The sequence below is a fragment of the Equus caballus genome, chromosome 25 (assembly GCF_041296265.1).
Source record: "Equus caballus isolate H_3958 breed thoroughbred chromosome 25, TB-T2T, whole genome shotgun sequence".
Classification (NCBI taxonomy): Eukaryota; Metazoa; Chordata; class Mammalia; order Perissodactyla; family Equidae; genus Equus; species Equus caballus.
Window position 1 is genome coordinate 17,336,540 of NC_091708.1, and position 16,669 is coordinate 17,353,208.

The 16,669-nt window shown below is 32.0% G+C and overlaps 1 protein-coding gene across 13 annotated transcripts in view; it reads left to right on the forward strand.

Moving 5' to 3' along the window:
* Positions 1 to 16,457, forward strand: part of LOC100062681 (cylicin-2) — a 56,254-nt gene extending 39,797 nt beyond the window's left edge. For 4 of the 13 annotated variants that reach the window (XM_070251881.1, XM_070251888.1, XM_014736264.3 and 1 more), the window contains 3 exons: positions 5,961 to 6,131; positions 15,585 to 15,634; positions 16,293 to 16,457. The gene's annotated coding sequence lies outside the window, so the exon portion shown is untranslated. Of the gene's footprint in view, positions 1 to 5,960; positions 6,132 to 7,815; positions 7,876 to 15,584; positions 15,635 to 16,292 lie in introns of all 13 variants that reach the window. The other 9 variants (XM_023629794.2, XM_070251887.1, XM_001494171.7 and 6 more) reach the window with 3 other exon arrangements.
* The last annotated feature ends 212 nt before the right edge of the window (positions 16,458 to 16,669 follow it).

Below are 16,669 nucleotides of genomic sequence, written 5' to 3' on the forward strand. Positions count from 1 at the left end.
GATTAATGGAATCAGTATTTTCAGGCTTTATTGACGATAAGGAAATAAGTAATGTTATGATCCAAACCATAGAAATACACATATTTGAATTCCACTCAAGAAAAATATATTTGATATGCAAAATACAACATTTCCTTGGTAACAATCAATATATTTTATTTCATCATTAATTTGAGTTGAATAACTGATAAAATTGCCTTATTTTTTGCTTCATATAGAACTGACTTTTGGTTCTGAATATATAAATTCTCATAAATATACCTAGAGATAGCGTCCATATTTTTTCAAGTAGAATGCAAACAAAATGTATAAATGTAAATGAAGATTTAAATAAAATTTAAATTACAATAAATTAATTCGAGAAGTAAGATTTTCTTACAACAAGTTTGGGTGAGTGATACATTGTCTTTTTACTTTCAATAAAAGTTTCTAATTTTAAGATAAAATGCTTTATCTTATTAGGTTTGATAAATAATGATTATTTGCTATTAAAAGAAGAAAAGCTAAAGTTTGTTATTGCAGCTTTTCTGAAGATTGAAATTACGACAAAATAAAAAGTGTAAAATAAGCTTCTATAAGCTATTAAATGTTTTGACTTAGGCATCATCACTAGTAAAATATTACATTCTTTGTATCTGAAAAAAATCTTGACAAAATCTGATAAACTTCAAGAATTTCTCCATTAAAGATTTTCTTTTTTCACGTAGATTCAATAAAGATTGTAATATCCAAATATTTAGCCAATTTCTTAAAATAGTTTCTACTCCTTTCCTGATTGTCAAACAATTATGTCCACGGTACCTATTTCAGACAATTAAAAATCTTCAATAGTCATGCTGCCATGAATAAAAGCATTAAAAGTTTTATTGTATTGGCAATTTACCCTATTTCTATTAATACATAAGTATTTTAAAAAATAAATGTGTGAGCATATAAATATTATGCATAATTATAAATATATGTAATTATAAGTCCAGACTTCAGTAATGTATCCTGAATTTTAAAATATATTTACTACTGGATAATTTCAATTTGTCCAAATATTCCAGAATTTCCTAACTGATTTTTGCTATGGGGTAATTTAGTTGTTTTAAATATTATTTTTACTACACCTTAACATAGAAAGCTTATATAATTTTGTTAAACACTTTATACAATGTTCTTAAAAATATTCCTAGAAGTGGAGTAATCAATTATTTGAAGATTTTAAGGCCTTCAGAGCCTTGCCACATGTTTTCTTCATTAATATTGTGCTATTCAGCATTCCCAATAATAGTTATGAAAATATTTCTCTCGTTCTGCTCCCACTCAGAGCTAATACTGGCATTATGTTTTTAAAAAATTATCTTCTTTTTTTGCAAGGTCAATACCATGTTGTCAGTTTTATATTATTATTGTTAAGAAGTTAATTTTCAATTTTTAAAATTATAACATAACTATAATATATTTTGTCAATTGAAGTGCAAAAATATTTTTGTTTCCTATGACATAGAATACTTAGTGTTTATTTACTCACTTTTTCTCCTGTTTCCCAAGTGTCCATTTTAAACCATATTTAGTGGCTTTTAGATTACATTTTTCACGTTTTATTTTATGTAGCTGTTCTTAAAACACTCCTTGATAGATGCAGTGTTTTTAATAACATTCACAGAAGTTTTATCAGTTTAACAGAAATAAGATTTCCTATAGTTTAGCCGTTTAAGGAAATGAGAACTGAAGTCAGACTGCCTAGGTTCAAATCCAATTAATGATGTAACATTGTATAGAGTAGTTCCTCTCTCTTGGTTGGCCTCATTGTGGCCAAGTGTGTAAAATGTGAATGATAGCAGTAACTCAGAATTAAAAAAAGAGTTAATGTTGGGCTGAGTTGGTGGTGTAGTGGTTCAGTTCATGCGCTCCACTTCCGTGGCCCGGATCCTGGGCACGGACCTATGCAAGGCTTATCAAGCTATGCTGTGGCAGGCATCCCACATAAAAAGTAGAGGAAGATGGACACGGATGTTAGTTCAGGGCCAACCTTCCTCAGCAAAAAGAGAGGATTGGCAGTGGATGTTAGCTCAGAGCTAATCTTCCCTCCCACCGCCCCCACAAAAAACAGAAAGATGGAGTTAATGTACATAACTAATTGGGAAAATGCCTGGTATATAATAAGCACTTCATAAAAGTCAGTTTTCAATTAAAGTAAATATAGGATTTCTATATGCAAAGCATAGAGCTAAGTGTTTCCAAAATACTATATTATATAATCTTCATTACATTTTAGCAGGTTATTATTATAATTCCATTTTTTAAATTAGAAAATCAAAGTTTATAAAGGTGAGGAAAATTTTACTAGATCACATAGAAGGTGTGGAATTTTGGACCCTGATTCACATCTCCTTTCTTCTTCCCCTGATACCTTTTGTTCCAAAATTTAAACACTTAACTTCATTCATCTCAATTGAGGACACTTTCATGCAAAATTTTGAAAATAGCATAAAAGTGATATATTTGTTGAGCTTTGAATATTTGTTTTGTATTTTCTTTGCCTACTTTCATAAAAGGCAGCATTGATGGTTTCCAAAACCTTGAATCTCCAAATTTCTTCCTTAAAACTCTCTGGATGGTAGTAATAAAAGCAGTATGTTACTGGCATAAAAACAGACACTTAGGCCAGTGGAACAGAATTGACAGCCCAGAAATAGTCAACTAATATTTGACAAGGGAGCCAGGAATCCTCAGTGGGGGATAAGAGAGACTCTTCAATAAATGTTTTTGGGAAAACTAGATAACCACATACAGAAAAATGAAATTGGACCCCAACTTATACCACTCACAAAGTTTAACTTGAAATGGTTTAAAGACTTAAACATAAGACCTGAAACCACAAAGCTCCTGGAAGAAAGCATAGGAAAAAACCTCTCAACATTGGTCTTGGCAATGATTTTTGGGAAATGACGCCAAAATCACAAACAACAAAAGCAAAATCAACATGTGGGCCTACATCAAACTAAAAGTTTCTGCACAGCAAAGGAAACCATCAACCAAATGAAAATGCAACATATGGAATGAGAGAAAATATATGAAAGTCATATATCTGATAAGGGGTTAATATCCAAGACATGTAAATAACTTGTGCAACTCATTAATAAAAAGCCAAACAATCCAATTTAAAAATGGGCAGAAAAACTGAATAGACATTTCTCCAAAGGAGTCATTCAAAGGGCCAACAAATACTTGAAAACGTACTCAACATTATTTACCATCAGGAAAATACAAATCAAAACCAAAATGATCTACCACATCACATATGTTAAAAAGGCCATCATCAAGAAGACAAGAAATAAGTGTTGGTGAGGAAGTATAGAAAAGAGAACACTTGTGTACTTGTTGGTGGGAATGTAAATTGGTTCAGCCACAATGGAAAACAGTATGGAGCTTCCGCAAAAAATTAAAAATACAACTACCATGTGATCCAGAAATGCCACTCCTGGATATGTATCCAAAGGAAATGAAAACAGGATATTGAAAAAATATCTGCACTATCATATTTATTGCAGCATTAATCACAATAGCCAAGACATACAAACAACCTAAGCGTCCACCAATGAATGAACAGATTAAGAAGATGTAAGATATATATATGTAAGATATATATATATATATATGATGGAACTTTATTCAGCCATGAGAAAAAGGAAATCCTGCCATGGTACAACATGGGTGGATCTTGAGGGTATTATGCTAAGTGAGATAGGCCAGACAGAGAAAGACAAATACTGTATGCCATTAGTTATATAGAACCTAAAAAACCCAAACTCGTAGAAACTGAGTAAAATGGTGGTTACCAGGGTGGAGACGGTGGGGAAATTGGAGAGATGTTGGTCGAAGTGTACGAACTTGGAGTTAGAAGAGTAAGTTCTGAAGATCTAATGCACAGTATTGTGATGATAGTCAACACTACTGTATTTCACACTTCAGTTTTGCTAAGAGATAGATCTTAAATGTTCTTACCACAAAATGGAATGATAAGTGTGACGTGATGGAGATGTTAGCTAACACTACAGTGGTCATCATATTATGGTGTATAATGTATCAAATCAATATGTCATACACCCTAAACCTTCATGGTGTTATATGTCAATTATATCTCAATAAAAATTGACATAATTGAATTAAAGTCAATAAAGAAAAACTATAGATATAAGTATTGATATACCAACAAATGGCAAAGAAAAGATAAAATTTTAAATGAAGTATACAACTTCCAATAGCACCAAACATATCAATTAGCTTTGAAGAAACATAATGATGTGCATGATCTCTACAATGAACACCACAAAATAACATTGAGAAAAATTTTAAAGGCCTACATAAATGAAGAGATAGATTACATTTATGTATTTGATGTTTCAATATTTTAAAGGTGTCAATTCTATAAAAAAATCTCTCTCTATATATATATTTAGCTATATATATATATAGGTTCAATGAAATCTCAATCAAATTCCCATCTAGTGTTTTGGAGAAGTGAAAATTGTAAATGTCATGAAGAAAGGTTACATCCAGAAAGTAGGAAGGGATAATGATCACAAAGTGGTACTTGGGGATCTGGGTGCTGGCAAATGATACTTTTCAAATTGGCTCTTTTTCTGATAAAACATTATTATGTTCATTCATATTTTATGCACTTTATGCACATATGTTAGATTTCAAAATAACAGGAGATTAAAAAGTTATAAAAGAGAATACAAAATACGCTGGGAGAAATAGATTCAAATATATAAAAATAGCTTTGATTTTCAATTTAATTTAAAATTTAAAGTCAGAGATTTTCAGATTGGATAAAAACAAAACTGCTTCTTTATTTTAATAAGCAGCACACTTAAAATTTAATTTTATAGAAAGGTTGAGATTAAATTCTACAAAAATATATAATATCAAAATCTAAATGATGGAATAGCTATATTAATATTAAACAAGATAGAGTTCAAGTCAAGGCAAAAGTTGTATTATTTATAAAGACAATCATATCATTTTTAAGAAACCCAATTTTTCAGGAAGTCAAAAATTATGAACAAGGGTGCATCTACCAATAACAGCTTCTGTTTATAAAAATAAAATACAGAATCAAAAAGTGGCAAAACGACAAATTGTCTTGCCTACATTAAACTTTTGGAAGATGATAATATATATCTTTCTACTAATTGATACATAAAGAAGAAAAAAATGGAAGATTTTTAACAAAAGAGTTAACGTGGACATTTAAAATTAATACATCAAATTTCAACAATTGGAGTATGCATATTTTGAAGCTTATGAAATCTGAATAGTTACCAGGTCACAAAAAAAGTCTGTAAAATACAATGCTTTTTTACTGGACAAAGATGACCTTGATATTCTTAAAGATTTATGGGCAATATCTCAGGAGATATATATATCTATGTGTGTATGTGTATATGTATATGTGTGTGTGCAATCAAATGTCAATCTTTTCTTCAGCATTTGAGAATTCTTGCAGATATCTATAAAATATTCACCACATATGGCTATCCTATGACAAAGCCTTTAATTGAAAAAAAAAAGAGTTTTGTTATTGGCCCCTGCTGTAGGTCCAATGTCCTTCACTGTATATGTATTCTCTCTATATAAAATCATCACATAGAAGAATTACTGGAATAAAATGGGCTTTGAATTCCAAAGGTTTAAAGTCAATAATTTATTTTCTTTTCACTAAATTGAAATGATGTATTCCACAGACACTTCTATGGTAGAGAATATATGAAAGTAGAGACATTGTTTAGGAAGAGTGAAGTAATAGTCAATACCACAGGTACATGAAGTTCTAAATTAAGAAATATGAGAAATTAAGAAATACAGTTGTATTTTTGGAAGCATAAATTTTTCTTTCATTAACACTGGCTATATAGCTTATCCCCAGCTGCAAACATTAATCATGTCTACACCGCTTTATCCTTTAGAGAATGTTATAAGAAGATGTCAAACAGGATAGAGATAATGAGAACATGAGCATGGGAAAACAAAGAGGAAAAAAATACACAGAAAAAGGAAAATTCATAAAGGTCCCACTGGAAGTACAACAGAATCTTGGCTATGAAGACTCTTCAAGATGCCATTATTCAAGATCTAAAGTATGTACTGAATCTTAATTTTGCTGAATTTTAATAAGGCTTAATGGTAGAGTGGTATATGAGAGTCCATCACTCAGCTCAATGTGATCTTTGTCTGCTGGGCCTTCAAATCTCATCAAAACATCCTCTGTCCAATCTTTGTGAACTGCACATTCGCTTTTGAAATGAGTTAAAATGTCTTTAAATGATCATCAGTTCCGTTTTGTAGATTTAGGAACGTTTTTTATTGGCACTACAGAAATAAATTTTGGTGAACTTGTTCGCTTGGAAAAATTAAACAGATTTTCTATTATGACTATAATTAATTTATATAACTATTTAAGACTTAGAAGATATTCACAGAATTTTCCCCATAAATATCACCTGGTATATTCTAGAGAAACAGGAAGTAGTAGGGAGTGTAATAAATCTAGATTTTATTTCTAGACACTTGTCAGAATTTATCGTCCACTAATAGAAAGGGATTGATGTATTTTCAGCCATTCATGAATTGTATTTATAATTACATTTCCTAAAAGAAAAGAAATGCACAATTTCTCCTTTGTCAACTCAAGGGCTAATTAAACTTTATTTGTACTTCTCAGTAAGACTTATATAACGGAGAGACAAACAGAAATTATTTAGACTCTCATTGTTGTATATTTTAATATTCCTGTTTCTCATATTATTATACTATACAATAAGTATTAAATTGCCAAAAGACTAAGGTGGTGATAAAAATAACAAAATAGTTATTTTACATATATTCAATACCGAATTTAATGTGTATCATTAAACAGTCTGTATCATCACATATGAAAAACAACATCATTTCACATTCTGAAAATGTGAATAAACGTGATAATACTGTTGGCTGAAGAGCCCATTTATGATTTTTATTAATTGAATATTAGTAAAAATTTAAGAAATTTATTTTTATATCTGTGGTCCTAATTCCTTATCAGAAATATCAATAATAATATAAAATAAAGGAAAAGTTCCAAATTAAAAAAGACAACTATTACAGATATATTTAAGATATATATCACTACTTGATATCTACTTTATCTTATTTCCATGAAGTATCAAGTATTGTTAATGAAAAAAGCAAATAGGAACCACTGAAAAGAGATAAGAAAATTTTACAAGTTACCTACAACAAGTGAGAATTCATGTACCACATTACTTGATGATCAGAAAAGCACTTTAAAACCAATGGCAAAATCCAAAACTATTTCAATACTATAATCATATTTCAAGCTGTTATTCAAATGCTTAATCTACAAAACATTTTTAAATTGAATTAACAGCAAAATCAACTAATATTTATTGATACTATTTGCTAAACATTTTTCTTATATTGTCAATCTTCAGAACAATCTTCATGTTACCTACGTTTAATTGAAGCTTAAAGAGGTTAAGTAACGTGAATACATTTGCACACCTAGTGGGAAAAGCAGGATTTGAATCTGAATTTGAATCTCATATGACACTAGCATTTATCATGGTTTTATAGTTTATCTGTTCTGAGATTTGGGGGAATTTTTCTTTAACACCTCAGCCTCAGTTTCTTCATAACCTCATTTCTTTATCTGCAAAAATGTATAGTTACGATAAAATTACATCAAATATATAAAGCTCCAGTTACAGAATTTCTTACGAAAGCCAACTAACTGTTCAATGCATAATTGCTTGCTTCATTTAGTTTCCAAGGAAACTCTCCTACTACTATTCTTTCTCCCCATAGCCTTTGGAGTATCTCCTAGTAAGTATTGCACTTTGCTTGTAGTTTACATGAGTTGGATTTGCAAGAATATGCTGTAGCCAGAGATATAAAATGATGAGAGATAAGTGATTTCTTGTAATTCTTCATAATGCCCATGCCATCCACTGGGAATTATAAAACAATGAGTAGTAAACATATTATTTCTGACAAAGAAACATTTTCAAATACCACATACTTTGCTGCTTCTCTGACCTTTTAGAAGGCTGATACCCAAGATTTTATCTTTGGTAAATTTTAAATGCCAGCATGTTGTCTATCGTTATCTTTATGTGCTATTAGAATCCAGTTGCATACATCAAAAAATAAGAATGGAATTTAGCTTATCTTAAAGCAGATAATAATGAAATCATTACAAGTTAAAATTCAATTGGGAGGATCCTAAGATTATCCCATTTTAGTGTGAATGTAGGGAAAAGTATTTTTCACTCGTAATAATTGTATTATTTTAATATATTTTCTAATTATATGGTTTTACTCCACTTTGAATAAATGTTTTTATGCATTTGTCTTCCCAGAGTGATGGCTGTGCATTTGAGGTTAATAGAAAGAGCTTTAGAAGTCAGGGGTTACACTAAAGAAAAATAACTAATAACTAACAAATTAAGTTTCCTACAGTAAATCCAACTATTTACAATGAGAAATATTAATAATTTTAAGAAATTTTAATGATAGCCACTAAAAATCTCAGTCTATAAAACTGTATATTTTATTTGAAAAATAAAATACAAAGTTTAATATTATGCATCTAACATTGTATAATAATAAAGTCAATAAAATTTATGACAGGTAGATTTAGGGTACAATGGGAGTCATAATACATAAAAATATTTATTAAATAATTACAACATTGAACTTGTCTTTTCATTCTAAAAAAATAAGCAAGTATTTTGTTTCACTTTTATGAAATGTAATTTTTATTACAACTGATTGTACATGCATTAAAAAGATTTTGAAAAATTTAAGTGAGTCTATGTAAAACATAATCTGCCCTGGTGGTCTATGGGTTAAGACTCAGCGGTCTCACTGCCAAGGCCCAGGTTCATTTCCCAGTTGGAGAACCACACCACACTTACAAAAAACTGGCCATGAAAACCCCATGAACAGCAGTGGAGTGTTGTCTGATAACATGCCGGAAAGTGAAAGGACAGCACAAAAAGACTGGGCAGGGTTCTGCTCTGCTGTACACAGGGTAGCTAGGAGTTGGAATCTAAAAATATTGAGTATATATATGAATGTGTGGATGTGTCTCTGTGTATGCATGTGTGTGTGTTCTATTTCAGAAATGCTACATTAGAATTTTAGGTTGTCTTAGAATTCTTTATTGTAGACACATAGAAGTCTCTCTAAAAAATTGAAGCATATTTAAATCAACTTCTGAATCATGGTAAAATCTGGCAGAGGTAAAGGCTTTTCTAGAGAAATTTCTAGTAAGCTAGTAATCACTTACAGAGTAGGTATCCCCTCTCTCCAAAATAAGACATAGCTACTCAGAGTAATATGATCTCTGTTTAAATACTATCCTTTTACTTCTTAAGAAGTCCGTGATATGGCAAGTTTAATGACATTTCCTTTTGTAACCTAGTTATTTTTCTCAGGACTCTTGTTGTGTGTTGAGATAATTCAGAGCAAGCTGAAGAACTGAAAGTCTGACAAACTTTAAAAATACTCTGTAAAATTCTCTCTTCTCTCTCTCTCTATGTGGTGTGTATGTGTGTGTATGTGTGTGTGTGTGTGTGTGTCTCTAACCCTCATTGCTTTTTCTCTATTTGTAACAGTTGTTTACGGGTTGGCAAAGACAGGGCAGCGCCTTAGGGCAGTTTGCTCCATCTAACCAAATTAGGACCTTGAACTCCCAGAGAATGAGGGAAACACATTTAAATCCCAGTCAGTAGCACATTCTGTTTTTCCCTATAATTATCAAGTGTAGCTGGATGTAAACAAATATTCCAAAAATAATGAAAGACAAATATTTATATATTATTTTATATAAATGTTACATTTCACACTAAACAATAAGCATGCTAGTACAAGTATTTTCAGTATCAATAAGAATTAATTATATAACAGTAATAGACTTAAAAAAAACCCTATAGGTTAATACCAAAATATCACTGTTTTGATATTTTAAAACAAGTCAGAAGAATCACTAATTGAAAATAAAAGCTTCGAAATGAAAAGAGTCACTACCAATAACGTAAGTTTCAATTCACCAAGAAAATATAATGATTCTAATCCTTTAAGCACCTAATAATATCATCTCAAAACTATCCAGTTGAATTAAATTGAAACATAGATCCACTCTCCTATTGGGACAATTTAATTCATCTCTCTCTGTAAATGGCAGACAATAAATATCAGTAAGAATTTTGATCTTAAAAACTTAAAATACCTGGGGCTGGCGCTGTGGCCAAGTCGTTAAGTTTGCGTGCTCTGCTGCAGGTGGTCAAGTGTTTCATTGGTTCCAATCCGGGGCGCGGACATGGCACTGCTCATCAAACCACGCTGAGGCAGCGTCCCACATGCCACAACTAGAAGGACCCACAACAAAGAATATACAACTATGTACTGGGGGGCTTTGGGGAGAAAAAGGAAAAAATAAAATCTTTAAAAAAAAACTTAAAATACCTGAATATACTGACAAATACATAATTTTCCACTTAATAACTAAGAAAATATATACCTTTTTCTCTACCATGCAAGTTCCACTCATGAAAACTGATCTCATTCAAGGCTCTGAGGCAAGTCTCAAGAAACTAAAAAAAAAAATCATTGGCCACAAATTAATTAATTTGAAAATCAAGAACACACATAGTTTAGGAAGATTCCAATTGTTTGGAAATTAGGAAATATCCCTGTATAACTCAAGGAACAAGAGAATTTTAATAAGGGGCCAGCCCCGGGGCTGAGTGGTTAGGTTTGCACGCTCTGCTTCAGGGGTCGGGGTTTCACTGGTTCGGATCCTGGGTGGGGATATGGCACCGCTCATCCAGCCATGCTGAGGTGGCATCCCACATGCCACAACTAGAAGGACCCACAACAAAAATATACAACTATTTACTGGGGGGATTTGGGGAGAAAAAACAGGAAAAGAAAAAAAGATTGCCAAGTTGTTAGCTCAGGTGCCGACCTTTAAAAAATAAAGAAAGAAAAATAAAATAAAATAAAGAATTTTAATAAAAGCAGAAATGAAAAGTAATGACAAAACTATGTAACAAAACTTGTGGCTCTAGTTAAAATTGTAGCAGAGAATTTTCTACAATAAAACAAGTTATAAAAACTAAAGCAGAATAAAATTAAACATCAAAGGAGAAAGGGAAAAATTATAAAAATAAGAAATACGGAAAAGAGAAGATCAACATAGTACCAGAAATTCTAATGTACCTAAGGGGAAAAATCTAAGAAAATGTGGGAAACATTTTTATGGGAAAAAAAAACACCATATATATGCATTCATAATACTTGTATAATAAAAATTTTACATATTTTATGTTTATATTTATTATACATATTTTACTGACATATTAAAGGAGATTAATGAATCAAGAGATATCACATATTCATGAATTAGAAAACTTAATATTGTAAGATGCCGCATTTATCAAATACTACATATAAATTCCAATGAAAATCCCACTAGGATTTGGTGGAAATTAACAAACAGAATATGAATTTTAAGCAGCCAAGGGCCAACAATAGTCAAGGAACTCCTAAAGAACAAGACTTATAGGCCAGATAACTATCAAGTATTATTTTTAAAGATGCCATAATTTTGACAGTGTCCTATGACAGTGATATAAACTAATCTATATTTCAACACATATGACTGTAGAATTCAGGATTGAGTTTATATATAAGATTCCTATAAATTTACAAGAAAATCACAAAGTATCCAGAAGATAAGTGGATACATACTTAAGAGCAATTTACAATGGAGGAAATACAAAAGCCTGATAATTCTAGTATGATATCATGTATTTAAATGTCAAAACATGCATCATAAAAATATAATTTTTAGTAATTTTCACATACATGATAAAATTCTAAAGAAAGAGAAGTGAAAAATAAAAAAAAAAAAATTGAGGCTAGAAGTCCTCTGGGTGGGAGAATTGGAGGTTGTAGTCAGGGAAAGGCTACCAGGGAGTCCATGAGACTGGAAAGTTCTGTGTTGGAAATGATTGGTGGGCTCACAGGTATTTATTTTATACTATTCCTTATGTGTCATATACATGTTTCATATGTTTTTTTTTATGATATATTTCATATAAAATTGCACAATGTAAAGAATATGATGGTAAGTTATACCAAGAAAGTAAAAAATATGAAAACGCAATGTAAGACATTTCCAGAGAGAATAAACTTCTCCTCTCATAACAAACAGAATAGCATCACAAGATTATCAACAAAGAAATAAAGTTCTGATTGACATCAGACTTAATATCTAGTGGAATTCCAGAGGTCAATGAATCCATATTAACCAAGATAGTCAAAACCTAGACTCTTATACCCAACCAAAATAGCATATACCACTGAGCATGGAATAAAAGCATTTTCAGAAATGCAAGGACTCAAAGTCTACCACGCAATGACTTACTAAAAGTGAGTTACTATTAAATGCATTCTTGCACACAAGTAAATTAATGAACAGTCATGAAATATCAGAAATAATGATGAGAAAGAAAGCAAGTAAAATATATAATTAATTCTAACAATTGTTAACTAGAAACAAAACCCAACAAAACAAAATTGTGTCCTTCTTTAATTTTGGTTATCTTATGCTTCTTTAATACTAGGTTTTGAATCGCAATAATTTTTTTCAGGAAAGATTTAGGTGGTCTCACTTTAGTCTGTGTCACAAGATGTATTTTTCACTGTAGGTTCTGACAGAGTTTTTCATTGGTGATATAGGAAGATTGTTAAAACACACGCACATACATGCATACACCCACAGCACTTGCATATGTGTATGTCTGTTATACATTCAACAAATCCTAAAAAGGAGAGAGCAGAAGTAGAACACCCTGTACCCTTGACACAGAGATGCTATGGCTAGGCTCCAATAAGTACTATATGCAATACTTTCAATGTTTGGTATTTAAATGCCGCATGGGAAGATGAAATCTATCAATCAAATTTTGTACAGTTGTTTTAATTATTCTCTATCCTTGCTTGGTGTTCGTATACACAGGTAGATTATTAACATAATTTAGACTGTTGTGCTCACTCACAGGTTCACAACTGGGATTAAAAAGAATAGGACTTCATTGTGGGAATCAAAATCTGGAACTTTAAAGGGCAAAGATCTTTTTATGGGTAGAGGTACACAGATTACTCTTCTGAGATGAAGAAATATTTTCCTGGAGGAATTAAAATAAATAAGAATTTCATTTTTCCAGAATTAATTTTATGTTTCTTGAAAAGTTATGATACATGCCAAATTTGTTTACATTTCCAAAGTATTGCATGCAAAAGGGAACAGCTGCCGTAGTAGTTACACCTGAAATTCTCAGAGTTGGCAATAATAAAAGAAAAAGTTTCATAGTGTGTAGAAAGGGTCAAAGAGTGACAGAACGCAGAATGCTACGGTTCAGCTTTGGAATAAGGAAGTTAAACCAAAAACAGACATAGGCATTGGAAATACATGTTTGTAGAGAAAAAATAAGCTGTGATTTCATTGACACCAAGATTAAGCACTAAACAATGTTTGAAAATTTAATGATATCTAAAATAAAAGAATCCTTGAGACAATTTTAACATGAATCTTATCTAAAATATTCCCCTCGAATGTTCCTGGAGTGTCTGCATGAGCATGTCAAATGGTATGGATCACTACTTTTCAGAGTGGAGGTTTTGCGTCTTTGACTGTTGGATGTTCTCCTTATGTCCAGTTATAAACTGTGCCTGTGCATATTCTAACCTTCTAGTTTCATTTCCTGTTTTTTCCCCAAACATAGTATCTATTCAACTTCAAATATATATGAAACCAGACAAAATGGAAAGATGGAGATAATATCAACTGCTGATTCCCAGTCAAAGCTCAGATCCAGAGACATGAATGAATGAATGTTAAATAAAAGCTGATAACAAAAACTCAAAAGCTGGGTAAAGAAAGTGGCCAAAGATTGAGGGAAAGCAGCAACCTCTGGTAGCAGAAGTTCCTCCCTATGGTGAGAGAACAGGCTATGGGACAGCTTTTCTTTCTGGCACATTGCCATGGGAAGACCATTGCCCCCAGCTGCTTCTCCTGGGCAGAAAAAAGATACAAAAGTTAGCATCACCGAGGCAGAGTTGTGAGGTGCAGGTAGAAATCAATGAAGGATGATTCCTCTTCTCCTGTCCTTTATTCACCCAAGCATTATAGCCAACAAAGAACAGCTCTCAGTGGATGTGATTCCCTGAATCACCTAATGGGAGTGAAGCAAAAGAGGGTGAGCAAGAATATGACGATGTGAAAAGTCTCCCAGGAGCCCTATTGTGAACTGCACGTAGGTGAGGGGTATTAAGAGTCTTCAACCACTGCATTTTTGACTTATCAAATTTTTTTATTCATGTCATTCACTTATTTCTTTTAGAATTTTAACTGACTTTTTGTGTGGGTGTGTGCTAGCCAGTTATCCCACTATTGTTATATTTTCTGCCATTCACTATCCTATAGTATATACTGTACTACATATTCTAATATAGGATTTTTTCTTTGTTTTGGTTTAAATTCTTTTGTCATCTCTGTCAGTTCCCTGTTAATTTCATATTGTTGTATTAGCTTCTCGTTAATCACTGCTTGTAAGAAAGTGACAAAAAGGAAAAAGATTCATGCCAATTGATTCAGATGATTTAGCAGGATAAGTAACTTCCTCCTAGGAAGAAAAATCTTCTTTGTCTCAGGTAAAGTACCTTAATGGAATAATGAGATATTTGGGCATAAAGAGGCCTTCCAAGCATAGCTCAGATAGAAGACATTTACATTAGAGAAAGCCAATTTCTCTCCATAAGAGATAAACAGAGATTTTCCTTTTCTTTTTTATTTTTTTTTTTGAGAGGAGGGAGGGAAACTGGCAGTCAGTGCTGGAGAATGTTATCCTAAGAGGCAAGGGTAAGATAGCAATAACAGAGGGCATAAGAAAGCCAGGGAAAAATCCCCTTTATGTGTAACAGATATCGAATTTTAGGACAGTGATATTCAGTATGTAAGTTTTTCTTGCCTCATCTATTAGTATCAACTGCTGTCTCACACTTGCAGTGAAAACCATTTGCACCAATAGCCTTGTTTTAATGGTATTTATGGAGAATAAATGAAGATTTAATTGGAAAAATGGTTATAGCAAAGAGCACCGAGAAGGAGATTTCAAAAGGGGATTTTAAGGTGGGCAGCATTTGTGAAAGATGGTTAAAAATGAACCAACTATTAAAATATATTCTATTTATACCAAATACTCCTAAAAGTCACAATAATATTAGAGAGATGGAAAATCTCATATTTCATTTGATTTTAAAGTTTTATTGTTTAAATGTAAAGGGAATCTACAAAATGATGAAGGTTTGAACTCACCTGGAATAGATTTATTTTATACTCTTTAATTTTCAAAGAAATTAGTTTTTATTTATTGCTTCTAATTTTAAGAATAAATTTATCTTGAAAAAAGAAAAAAACTATGGCCATCAACTAATTCAGTATGTTCTGTTTCTCTCTTCAGAAACTTCTCTTTCACGGTATTTCCCCATACTTATATATACTTGAGTGTAAGTAAGTATACTCAAAATGTATATTTTCCTAAACCTAGCATAACTGGGTATCACTTGCACCCCATTTAACTTTTTCTAGGTGTAGTTGATAAGGCTTTCCTAGAATTTATGAAGGAGGGGGTGTATTAATTTTCCAGGGCTTCCATAATAAAGTACCACAGACTGGGTAGCCTAAACAAGAGAAATGTATTTTCTCACAGTTCTGAAAGCTAGAAGTCTGAGCTCATGTGTCTGCAGTGTTGATTTATTCTGAGACATCTCTTCTTGGCTTATAGATGGCCACCTTCTCCCTCTTTCTTCATATGGTCTCTCCTCTGTGTCCTAATCTCCTCTTCTGACAAGGACATCAGTCGTGTTCGATTGCTGCTCATCTTAATGACCTCATTTAACCATAATCACCTACTTAATGTCCCTGTCTCTAAATATTGTCACATTCATATGATTTCAACATCTGAAATCGGGGGAACACCATTATGCCCATGAAAGGGGGTATATGAGACAGGTTTATTTCATGGTTTTAATCACTCAGAATCCTAATGTGGTGGGTTTGGAACTCACAGCTTCAGCAGGGGAATTTGTACTTATTCTTCAGGTAGAAATAGCTGCATCTGGATAGAAGCTTTAACATCTTACTTGAATCTCATCTGATTATATTCCAGGACTACCATGAAGATGTATCAAAAATTCTACCATACTGGAGAGTCCAATATCCCATTCAGTTGGTGGTCTTCCTGGCAAAAAAGTTGCTTGCCAGCTCTAATTTAGAATGAACACACTAAACCCAATGGTGAAAAAAACAATTAAAAGAAAATCTACTCTCCATACGACATGTGTCTATTTCTGCGTTCTAACCTAATTCACAGCCATCTACACACAATTGTCTGTGGTTTCTGTTTTGCCCAACTATTAAAACAGTCTTAGTTAAAATGATCTATTTTTTCCTACCGTTCCACTTGAACTGCCTTTGGCTATTGCTCCTCAAGACTGGAATATGGAGGGGCTGCTTCTCTCCTTTATCACACAGTAGCTTTGTCAG